A 10799-nucleotide genomic window follows, 5' to 3' on the forward strand; every position below is an offset into this window, starting at 1 on the left:
AGGTATTATAAGAGCCTGCTCAGACCAGCTGGTCCCTGGTGCTGGACAGGGGCAGGAGCTGGACTGCCCAGTCCAGGGAGACTCACCCAGGGGTGGGGAGAGTGGAAGGAGAGCCTGCCCTGACATGCAGAGCTGCAGCTAGATGTGTAAATGATTAAGATGTTGGTAATTTCCCTGGTGATCGTGGTCTGAGGTGAAATCCAAAAGTTGCTGTTGAGCAGACTCACGTGTTAATACATGTGCAACGATATGTGTAGAGTACGGGAGCATGCATCGTGTTTGCATACACTGGAGTGCATATCTCCCCCAGTCATCCATCTCTTTCTCTCCGTTATGTTTTATTCAACATGCCCCTCTTGTATTGTCTCTCTCACTCACTCACTTTCTCTCTCTCTCCCTTGCTCCTATGTCTTCCCACTCCTCTCATTATTCTTTGAGTGCCAGCTCTGGAGCAGGAAAGAAAGAGTGACGCTGCGCTCACGTGTGACCTCGCTGACCCATTCCTCTTCAAATCCAGGGTCCAATTTAACAGGCGCGCTAAACAAACAGCCATCACAGAGGCCATTTATAATTAATGTCACCTGCTTCTTGACAACTTTGTGATGGATACAGGCAAGAGACGAAATCCCCGGGACTCCCTGCATGTTGGAATCTTGATTATTCTCCTTGCATCTTATTACCTCCTCCTCTGCTTTTCATCCCTTCTTTCTCTACTGAAATATCTCAGCAACTATAGGAGGAATTTCCATTAGATTTTGTGCAGACATTGACGATCCCCAGATAATGAATTGTATTAACTTTGTTGATCCCCTGACTTTTCATCCAGCGCCACCGTCAGGTCAAATGTATGACCAGATACCCAAACAAATTACATCAGTCTTAGATGTATTTTGTGTTTTGTGCTAATTAGCAGATGTTAGTGTGGCAGAGTGGGCTCTCTCTTCTGTTTTTTTCTGCCCATCATCCTCAGGCTGCATGGGGTGATTCCCTGGAGCCCTAATTACTGGGCGGCGCTGGTGAGCGCTGTATCAGGCAGGTGGTGCCCACTACTTGGATGAGCATTTCCTACCTGGCTTCCATGTCACTGGCAAGGCTATTAAATGAAGACTGGGACATGGTCTATGATGCCATGGGAGCTATGCGGTAATGACACATGCGCAGTGTAACTGGAGCTGCAATGTTGGAGTGCTAGAAATTAATGGTGCTCAGGTGCTCTTTAGGTTCTCTTGAATGGATGGCGGCCAATACAATAGAACATTTTCATATAGAAAGCGTTAGTTTATGGTCTTGTTTTTAAAGATCTTTTCAGTAATTGCGGTATTGTAATTCATTCATTCATTATCCTTAACCGCTTATACTGTTGGAGGTCATGGGGGTCTGCGGCCCATCCCATCTGTCATTGGGTGAGAGGTGAGGTACACCCTGACAACCATTCATGCTCACATTCACACCTACGGGCAATTCAGAGTCACCAATTGACCTAGCCTGCGTGTTTTTGGATGGTGGGAGGAAGCCGGAGTACCTGGAGAGAACCCACACTGACACGGGGAACATGCAAGCTCTGCACAGAGGGGCTCCCCTCTCTAAGGTTTGAACCTCCCACCCCCAGCTTGAATCAGGAACCCTTGCTGTGAGGCGATATTGCTAACCACTGTACCACCGTGCTGTCGTGTACTGTAATTATAATTCAAATTTTATTTTGCGTAAAGCATGACCCAATGCCAACTGTGTGCGCCTGAAGGAATCAAATCATACCCATGTTCTATGATAGCGTACCAGCTATTGAGTCTTTCGTGCAGACCAGGTTTAAGTGTGCATGTGTTGTACCTCAGTGATGGGACACTGCCTTTATTTAATAGCCTTGGTCAGTGGCGTGGTCTGCAGTTTGGCGTGGCTGGTTCAGATGCTGTGTCTCTTTGTGTTTGGGTTCCAACCAATTGTAAGCAGAGCCAGCTCGTCCTCCGATAGTAAATCCGGAGTGATTCTGTCTGCCACAAGCCTTTGCTTATGCAGTTTTGGTGTTTGTGGAGTGAGCGAGGCACGATCTGGTGGCTCTCACCCTCCTGCTGTTGCAGAGAAGCTGTGTCTCTGCTTTCTGGTAATTGTTTGCCAGGCTGTGCATCAAGGTGGTGGCCTGTTCCATACTCCAGGCCTCCACTTCCTTGCTGTGTCTCCACACCTTTATGTGGTCTGTGCTGTTGTCTCTCGGTGTCCACACTCTATGCTCCTGTCCTTGTTTTTAACATTGAGTGGTTTTACTTTCATTGTTTTGTTTGTTTGGTTTTTGTACCGCCACTGATTCTGCTCTGCGGCTTTGTCAACGCTTTAGCAGAGTGGTGAAACAGGCCATTAGGACACTGGGAGTGTGACTGGTTTCCCTGTGAGGATACGAACAGTGTGTGTTTTCTTTCTTTGTCTTTCTTTTGCTGAGGTTGTTGAGTTTTGGGGTTCTTTTCAGTTTGTTGGTTTGTTTGTTTGCAGGAGTTTTTTCTTCCTTTTTGTGCTTCTTGTGTGTGTTATTGTCATTATTAGTGGTGTTTCGTCTGTTTGTATTGTTGATTTATTTCTTGGTTTCTCTGTTTAGTTGACTGTGTGAGTGTTAGACCCAAATTTTAAAGACTGTAAGTCACTGTTGGTCATGACAATACATACATATTACATATTTTTTCTCAGTAACTGTGACTGACTACAAGTGCATTTTTTTGTAATGTAATTACATGTAACTAATTACATGGACCCAGTTACTCCCCAACACTGTAATGTCATTCAGTCCTTCAGTCTACTCTATTTGACTGTTTGTACTTTGAGTTTTTAGTTTTGCTGATGTCCCATTCACTAACATGGAGGGGGCAGGCTTTATGACCTATACTGCAGCCAGCCACCAGGGGGCGATCGAGATGTTTTGGCTTCACTCATAAAGAGCTGTAATGTTATCCAGCTTTAAATACAGTCTATGATGTTCCTCTGTAGACCCTTTTACTGTTAGTAAACAGTTTGACATTTTTGGGTGGGTGGGGCTTAGGTGGAGGCAAAACAAATCTCCACAGACATGAGCCAGCGCTAGCTAGCAAGTTCTGTTGGCTTGTTTTAGACAATGGAGGAAGATGATACAAGTAGTGCATCCAGAAAGACTCATTTTAAGTGCCAGAGCACACTTTGGCACAAACTGGACTGTTCATAAATTCAGAGTGCTGTCTGAATTTACCGTTCAGTTATTCACAGTGCTGCACTGTTGGAGTGGCGGAACGCACTCTGGGCACTCTAGCTGTCTGGGGTCATCCCTATGTTTCCAGGGTTCTATGTTTCCCGGGTTCAATGTTCCCTACTTAACCCTGCAGAAAAGCTTCTATGTTCCCCGCTTACACAAAAAGGGTTCTATGTTTCCCGCTTGGTTGAGCGGGCAACATAGAACCCAGGAAACATAGAACCTTTTTTGTGTAAGCGGGGAACATAGAACCTTTTTTGCAGGGTTAAGTGGGGAACATAGAACCCTGGAAACATAGATACGCTCCCATAGAAATATAAATCTCCGTTTAGTGTACAGTAGATCATCAGACTTAATTTATGAACACACCATGTCAGGTTTCTCACTTTTTTACTTGAGTTTTACTTGAAAAATTTTTCTTAAAAAACTAAACACTGACTAACGTGACCAGACTGGCCGACCCGTATGTTCTCACTCAGTGGATGGATGATCTGACTAGACTGTGGGATACCTGGCTTTGTGGTTGATTACTATGCCAATATTATAAAAGACTTGAACGGTTTCTTCCAGTTTGTTTCGCTATCTAAGCTAACATTAGCTATGGCGCTAAAAAGTTAGCGTTATGGAGAAATCCAATATTCCTCGTAATACTTCCCCAGTTTCTGATGAGGTGCACATGATAATAACGTCATTCATCCCTTCAACAGCACATGCTTTTTCCCTAACCTGATATGGTAGCCTGTGTGAGCATTTTGATGATCGCCTCCGCCCAGTCCTTTCATTTTATCGCATTTAACCATAGTTGTGTTTTGTTTGTTTTTTGTTGACAAGTAGTGGTAGCTGGTACGCGATTAAATTTAAGTTTGTGACAAAATTACATCATTGTAATGTCGGCCCTAAAAGGGTCTATATGTTGTCATTTTTACTGTGTTACATCCAGATATTTAGCAAATCTCGTATGGAAGCATCACACACCTCAAACCATGTGAGTAAACATTTTCAAATCCACATGGATCAGCTTTATTCTGCTTAGTAACTAACTATAAATGTCAACATGCAGAACGACAAATATTTCTGTGGTGCTTGAGGCAATAACACGAGTCTGATTTTGCACGTTTGTGCTTGTCCACGTGATTGTACAGGGGGTCCGCTCATAATTCCGACATCCCATTATTCCGACATCCCATTGTTCCGAAAATGACCCATTGTTCCGAAATCTCAGTGTTTCGACATCTCATTGTTCCGACCATATTAAACCCATTGTCACGTTATAAGTCCCGTTATTCCGAAATCTCATTTTTCATTGTTACAAAATAACTGTTTCATGGTTAAGGTCTGGTTAGGTTTAGGCACAAGAACTACTTGGTTAAGGTTAGGAAAAGATCATGGTTTGGGTTAAAATTACAACTTTCAACATCGTTTCTACTTCCTCAAAACAGGGTGACCGTTGTCGTCATGGCAACAGTAAACAACACGACAACACAGTCTCTTGCTGTTTTCCCTTGCTGCTTGCCTTTTCAGCTTTTTGCATTGCAACATTGAGATTTCGGAACAACGGGACTTCAGAACAATGGGTTTAATATGGTTGGACCAATGGGATGTCGAAACATTGAGATTTAGGAACAATGGGTAATTTTCGGAATAATGGGATGTCGGAATTATGACATGGCACCTTGTACAGCTCAGTGAGGATGTGACAGTGTGAGGTCCCCAGACGATGTGTATAATGATGATGTAATGGGTTAATAACACGCACGCGCACACACACACACACACACACACACACACACACACAGACACACACACAGCCACTCAGACACACAGATGTACTAATGACCTGCACAGACCTTTCCCACCAGTAACCTCTTTCACATTACTGCAGGAGGTAAGGGTGTCAGGTGGAGGTGTGACAACACTACATAACCAACAGTACATAACAACCACCACCTGCCCTCGTTTGCAAGACCACATTATAGTTGCACATCAAAAATACCCTCACACATGTACAGTATCTGTTGTCCTGTACTGAATCCAAAAGCAAACAACAACCCACACACACAACACAATCATGCCTATATCAAAGCGCCAGAAGATTGCCTGTAATCGAGTTTGTGTGACAAGGACCAATGATGATGTTGTATTAAGTACTGGAGAGCAGGCAGGCACTACCCCTGTGGGGGTCTTTCACAGCTACGCTAGCTACTCTTGAAGAATCACCTTCCCTTGTCCCACATTTCTCCGTGATCAATTCATGTCAGCTGGCCATATTTTATTTAACACTTAATCGTGGCGCTGCCCTCCCTGCGTCCCCCACAGCTCATTTGTTCACATGTAGGAGAAAAGAAATAAGGGCACGTGATTGCTCCTTCAGACGGCTCTCACCTACCCTCACTCCTTCACACTGTTACCTCACTTCCCTTCATCTGATTCAAGTGGCATTCGGCAGAAACAGGTCAACCATTATTTGGCTGTTTCTGTAATTAATTCTTCCTTTCATACGGTGCCCTCCATCTGTAGTGTGGAGGAGGCTCAAGATGTCATAATTGAAGCTCCAAGCAGGTTTTAAGACGGTCCTGATCCCCTTCTGTGATCTCCTGCGTTGTGACTCATGAGTTTTCTTCCACAAAAACCTCTTTTCGTCTCTTTTTCTCTATGTAAAACTCTTTAATCTCGTCTGCCCTCAGGTCCTTGTCGCAGCCACATGCGGTACCTTTTAAATAATACACTGTATCTCACTTAGACAGCAGAGCAGAGCAGAGCAGAGCAGAGCAGAGCAGAGCAGAACAGAGTGTGGTTGTGTTTCCTCAGACCTGTGGAGAGGTGGCGTAGGCCTTGATTGTGCTGAAGAGGCACAGAGAGAGCAGAGACACAGCTGACAGCTCCCTAAATGGACGTGATGTCTACTTTCTGCACATAAAGCATCTCCTAAAAGGGGGTGGTACAGTAGTGTTTGTGTGTGTCAAAGAGAGGACTGACACTGTGAGTCTTGTTGCAAACATAGAGCTGCAAGCATGTAGGCCTGCTTGCTCTGTGTCAACACATCTGATAATAATCAGCTAATGGCCACGTCAAACCTCCACATGGGTATCAGAACCAAACATCACTATGATACAATACGGCCAACTAAAGCAGGGCACAGTTTGGATCTAAGTGTATTTCCTGTTGGAATGTTTGTTAATGCAGATCATGGCTTTGTCCAACCGCTTCATCTCATGCCCCTGTTTCCTAATTCAACGCTAGCTAGTGTCAGCGACTAAATCAGTTTGATTGCACGGTTGTTTTATGGGCTGTCCTAACTGCCTGTGAGCAACACAGCGCAATGAACTTTTGTCGGATGATCCATCTCTACTTTTATTCTGTCGCTCACGTTGGAAGGGCAGCAATGGAAGAGGATCAGCTGAGTCACAGGGTTTAAATGAGGTATTACCCACAGGATACTTCCTTATTTCACTACAAAAACCTGAATAATTTGGTATCTGGCGAGAGGGAGATCGTCAGAGAATTGTGTGGGATGCTAGCAAGCTAGGTTGTTTGGATGTGGAGATGGTGGTATGATATGGTTTGGAAGCTACAGCAATGGTATCTAGAAGTTAACCACGATAGTATTGTTGTTCATTCATTCATTCATTTTCCACAACCACTTATCCAGTTATGGGTCGCGGAGGGGCTGGAGCCTATCCCAGCTGACACTGGGCGAGAGGTGGGGTACACCCTGGACAGGTCACCCGACTATCACAGGGCTGATATCTCAAGACAGGCAACCATTCACACTCACATTCACACCTACGGGGAATTTAGAGTAGGCTGACCAAACGTCCTCTTTTGCCTGGACATGTCCACTTTTCATGTCCCATCCAGGGCGTCTGGGGGGGTTTTATAAACTGATGATAATGTCCGGTTTTCCGTGTGTGTGTGTGTGTGTGTGTGTGTGTGTGTGTTAGAGTATGTTTGAGACGGGAGCGGGAGGCAGGAGGTCTGACGCTTCCAGCAAGAGGAGAGGGAGACATAAAACAAAATAAGATAAAATAGGAAAAACCTGTCTCCCTCTTTTATTTTCAGCGTTTAATCAAGGCGGAGGCGGGCGGCTGGAGGTCCGAGACTTCCAGAGAGGAGAGAGGTAGAAACAAACAGCCAATGTGTGTCTGTGTGTGTTATGTTCAGGTGTTGTCACGTAAATAACAGTGCCCAAGCAATAAACAGGACATACAATTATTTTTACACTACGTTTTCAGTGAAAGCTGACGGAATCCAACCCGAGCCCGAATACAATTTATAGCTACTTTTTTGACCAAACCCGGCCGACCCGTCGGATCACCACACTCTAGTGTGTATATGTGTCCCCTATAGGGGCCTATCTGAATTTCTGTCTTTGAGAGATATTATTTTGTAATATAACTGAATTTTCTATCCATACATATAAATTTTAAATATATTAAAATGATAAGGCATCTTTGAGTAAGCTGCAAGTATCATTTAAGTAGGTTATGTCGTGGCCGGCCGAATGTCCTCTTTTTTGGAAATCAAAATATGGTCACCCTAATTTAGAGTCACCAATTAACCTGCATGTCTTTGGACTGTGGGAGGAAGCCGGAGCGCCTGGAGAAAACCCATGCTGACACGGGGAGAACAAGCAAACTCCGCAAAAAACTCTGCTACATCCCAACCCTCACCTATGGTCATGAGCTCTGGGTAGCAACAGAAAAAATGAGATCACAGATACAAGCAGCCAAAATGAGTTTTATCCGTGCGGTGGCTGTGCTCAGCCTTAGTTAGGGTGAGGAGCTCAGATATCCGGAGCAAGCTCAGAGTAGAGCCGCTGCCTCCTTACGTCACAAGGTGTCCGCTGAAGTGGCTTCTGATCAGGATGCCTCCTGGGCGCCTCCTGTTAGAGGTGTTCCAGGCACGTGTAACTGGTAGGAGACCCCGGGGCAGTGTTGCGGGAGAGAGGGGCATCTGGGGTGCTTTGCTTGGCCTAATGATGCGACCTGGCCACGAAAAAGTTGATGAAGATGGATGGATGAATGCTAACATCAGGGAAACATATAATCTTGGTCGCTGATGTTGACCATATTCCTGTTGAAACATGTGTTTAGAAGCATTTATTGGGGATGTCATTGTAAGGAATGCCGCTGTTTCCTGTTACAGTCATTCCCCGGTTGCAATGACGGTGCACAGATGCCAAAATACAAGGACCTGGAAACGGAGACCAGTCAGAGCACACTGGGCTTTTTTGGGAGGGGGGCTTAAACTGACAGGCACGAATGTACGAATATACTCTCAAAAATAGTATAGGGAGATATAGATATATGTAAATATAGAGTATAGGGGAAATAACATGGAAAGATATTATAGTAGAAACCTTAAATACAGTATAAACCTGAAAAAGTGCATAAGAGGATCTGTTTAAGCTTCCTTGTTTTCTTTTTGACATATCTGTATGCTAACCACAAAACAAAGAAATGAATGATGGCGATTGAGCGCACATACTGAATGTTAGTAGTTCCATATTTCCTTTTTTTCCTGCTCTTTGAGCTACAGTAAGTGAAGTTAACGATATTGCACCAATGCACTTTGAGTGTACAGTCTGTGGTGTAATGGCAACATTAGTATGCATGCCAGTATCTGTATTAAAATGAATTAGTGATGGATCACCGTCATGCATGAACCATACATCACTAATAGACTTATTTTACACATGATCCAATATGATGAACAGAAAGAAATGCATGGCAAGGAATAGCATATTGTCAATATTTTAGATACCCCCCTCAAATTCCACAAATCATGTTTTCAGGGGAGCTCATGACTTATTAAGAGGAGCCAAGCTGCCCCTGGCTCTCCTGTGGTTTGCACCCTGAGCTGCTGGAGGAGAATCTAGATGCATATGGTGAGCCATTACCTTCTGCAACTCTTGCTAGAGCAGTAACTCAATTTCTACGTTTTCTGGACGACATTCCACTTTTACAGTATTGTGTGTGTTTCTGATTTTTATTAAATGATGCAGTTACTCTGAATATAATGATTGAAATTATGCCATATGATTATGTTGTATAGTACTGTAAGCTTTGTTTAATACTGTTTATATAAGCTAAATGATCATAAGCTAACAAATAATTCCCTCTTGGTTTAATTTGCTGTTGGAGTATAACACTCTCACATACAGACTGTGGAGGCTCAGTACATGGTACTTGAGGCATGATACTTTTTTGTTTGTTTGTTTTTTCTTTTTTTCTGAACCATGTGTCATAACCAGTATCAGACAAGTGCTATGAGTTATAACTTGCAGGTCTGCCTTCTAGCTCAAACACCTCTGCTTCAGTGTTATGGTGCGTTTGCACTGGGAATTCGGAATCATGTAAACTTTAGCCCCGTTTCCACCGAGCACCATGGTTCAGTTCAGTTCGGTGTGCTTTTTTTCCATTTCCACTGTGAAAAGTTGTGGATGGTACCAATGGAACCGCTCTGTACTGTCCCCATGTTTGGTCCCCCCTCTGTTGGGGTACCTAGCACACAGATCTGGTACTAAACGGTGGAGCTGTGAACACTGCAGTCTGTTGATTGGTCAGTAGACGATAGTCACTCTGCTCAGGGCTGAGTTGTGGCTGGTTTTGAGGCTCATGTAACCACTGTTCATACCATGGCAAGTTTTATTAGCAGACTGTAACTATAAAATGAAAGGATGTTTTGCTGCCTGCAGTTTCACTAGGCTGACTGCAGGCGACTTTTAAGGTGGAACGTTAACTTGTAATGTTATTCCATGCATGAGCTGACGACCTGAATCAATCAACACACCTTAAATATTCCATATTACAACTTTGACCATCACTTTAGTTTATATATGACATACACTTTTAGCAATGAGTGGATCGTCAAGTATTTATATATGTTAATTTCGGCCGGGTAATGTGAACGGCATATATTCTCATCTGTTGCGGAGCGTCGTTCCTGTGGGCTATGGCAACACTAAACCCCTGAGCTTGCCTGAGAAGGACTAAATGCACAAACCCGCTATTTTTAAGTATCCCATGGAGCGAGACTCTCACTGCAGCCTGTTTTATTTTGTTCTGAAGATGTCGGCGTGCAGCCTCGTTCTGTGGACGATAAAGTAGGTGCAGACTTCCATCATCCCCGCCCACATTTAAGGGTACTGTTTGCGGTGGGAACGCTAGGGTCTAGGTACCATGTCTGAAGGGTTACTTTGGTTCCATACCATTAAGTGTTTGGTGGAAACGGGGCTTTTGAGTCATTTTAGGTTAAATCTGCATCATCCTAAACCTAACCAGAGTAACTTCACTTGCGTTAACCTAACCTCCATAAATTTACGTTAATTATGTAACTTTACGTAAAGGACATAACGTCATTTGTGGGGAGCTAATTCGTAGGATATCATATCAACAGTTAAATAAGGATACGTTAGAAGTTGAATAATGTTTTGTTTTGGGGGTTTTTGACCACTGGAGAAACTAAACAAGCAATTTTATGACTTTGCTTTGGACTCTGTCATTATTATTTTTCATTCTGTAGACTATCAAGAGCAAATTAATGAACAGGTCCCGCAACTCCTCTCCTGCATTGTGCTGCGTATTCCCTGAAC

The sequence above is a fragment of the Epinephelus fuscoguttatus genome, linkage group LG19, assembly GCF_011397635.1.
Source record: "Epinephelus fuscoguttatus linkage group LG19, E.fuscoguttatus.final_Chr_v1".
Classification (NCBI taxonomy): domain Eukaryota; kingdom Metazoa; phylum Chordata; class Actinopteri; order Perciformes; family Serranidae; genus Epinephelus; species Epinephelus fuscoguttatus.